Consider the following 1,985-nt stretch of genomic DNA (forward strand, 5'->3'; position numbering starts at 1 on the left):
TGCTATGGCTATTTTGAGAAGCACCCCCAGGAGTGGTCTGACCCTAGTGACCCCCTGGATCTAACGGTCTCAGGTGAGCAGCCCCGGATCCCATCCTCTCTGAGCACAGGCAGCTCAGGGTCCCGCCTGCAGGATTCATCTGAGATTGGATGAGAGTGGGGGGTCTGAGTGTTGCTCACCCAGCAGAGATTTTCTCTCAGAGACACGCCCACTTTTGCTGAATCCTCCCCATGAACTGTTTTGGGAAGTGGTTAGGTGGGCGGGGGGAGTGTCTTCGGGGATCACAGAGCAGATGTAGGAGAAGCGACGGAGTGATTTGGAAACTCCAGAGTGAGCCCCAGCCTCCCCTGTTTCTATCCTCATTTCCAGGACCCTCTGGAGGCCCCAGGCCACCACCCACAGGGCCCACCTCCACAGCTGGTGAGTCCTGGGGAGGTCTGCTCAGAGGTAGCCCAGCCCACCCAGCAAGTCCTGAGAGCCTGTCAGGGGATCGAGTGACCCAGATCCTCAAGAACGGGCCTGTGTCCCAGGGGGCCTGGGAGACCCAGGGTTCTGAGGCAGTGATGGTTGGGGTGGTCATGGCAGAGGGGGACATGGGGGCATAGGCTGGGGAGGGGGAGCTGAGTTCTACTGAGATAAGGCAGCCCCTACCGTCACCATTCATCCTCATCCTAGGAGGCTCTAAGTCATGCCTACAGACGGGTATGTGAGAGTCCTGCGGAGGTGGTAGGTTCCTCCATGGCGACAGGGCTGAACCATGGGGGGGTTACGGGATTCAGGTTCTTCTGGATTCGTTGACATGGACACCCCTTCTCCTGTCTGGGTTTTATTGTCTCTAAGTGAAAAGGAGGGAATCCTTTTCTAGAGCTTAGATTTCCTGTCAGTTATGGTCCTGATGTCCTGGGGAGAGGGGTCCTCACAGGGAAGCCCCCAGAACGTGATGTTATGGGACCTGTCCCCTCTTTATCAGTGACGGTGACACTGTACAGGGAGGGACAGGCAGGACAAGGGTCCGGGCACCCAGTCCTACCCCTCAGCTCAGGCTCAGCTCAGAGGAGGGAACAGGGTGGATCAGCCCTGGTTCAGCTTATGGCTCTGCTGCTCCTGTTGTGGTGCAGGTCTGTCCCTTCTCTCCACTGAGTGCCGGGTTCCTGTCTGCTCATCCCTGGTCCCATCCTGCTCACAGTTGCTGGGAGATGAGGTGACATTAGGGCCTCACAATCTCAGGAAGACAGAGCCCCCAGCCCAACCCGACCTTCCCAATGGGGCATCAGGGCCTCCCACGGTGAGATGGAATCCAGAGAGACCAAGAGTCCACACCATACTCTGACCCTCCCTATACCTCCTGTGCTCCAGGCAAGTACAGAGGAAGGACCCTCAGCTCCAGATGAGACATTGACAGGCCCCTGCAGAGGAGGCGCCCAGAGCACAAAGCTAGTCACCGTGTGGGGGGCAGTGTGAGGACAGCACAGGGAACCCACAGTCCTGGGTTCCAGTCCCAGCCCCGTCCCTTGCAGGCTGGGTGACCTGGGGCATGTGGTTAATTTCTCTGAGCCTCAGTGAAATAGATGGTGGGGTCAGCCATCCCTGGTGCATGAGGTGAGAGGACATGAGTGACAGACCCCAGCAGGAACCTCACACACAGTAGGTGCTCATTAAATGGCATCCGTGGCTGATTCATGACAGTATGCGGGGAAGATAGGGTGCCAGGTCTTTCAAGTCTCATTCCTTCCCAGGAGTCATCCCCAAACTCTCCATCTGGTCTGACCCAGGACCCATTGTCAACAAGGGAAGCCCTGTGGCCATCTGGTGACAGGGGTCTCTTTGTTTCAATTTGTTTTGTTTCATTATGGTTTCTTAGGAATGCCCTTTTTCTGACAGATACACATCTGCCCAAATTACCTTTTCTCTATGACTTCTCACCACATGACACTCATTACAAAGGCTTCTTGGTAGCAACCATTTGGCTACTAACCCAATGGAAT

The 1,985-nt window shown here is 56.0% G+C and overlaps 1 protein-coding gene across 1 annotated transcript in view; it reads left to right on the forward strand.

Moving 5' to 3' along the window:
- The window catches only part of LOC102771941 (leukocyte immunoglobulin-like receptor subfamily A member 6), a 20,766-nt gene that overhangs the window by 18,141 nt on the left and 640 nt on the right, over nucleotides 1–1,985 (forward strand). The gene's annotated exons all lie outside the window — the stretch shown is intronic.

This window comes from Myotis davidii, unplaced genomic scaffold (genome assembly GCF_000327345.1).
Source record: "Myotis davidii unplaced genomic scaffold, ASM32734v1 scaffold1265, whole genome shotgun sequence".
Lineage (NCBI taxonomy): Eukaryota > Metazoa > Chordata > Mammalia > Chiroptera > Vespertilionidae > Myotis > Myotis davidii.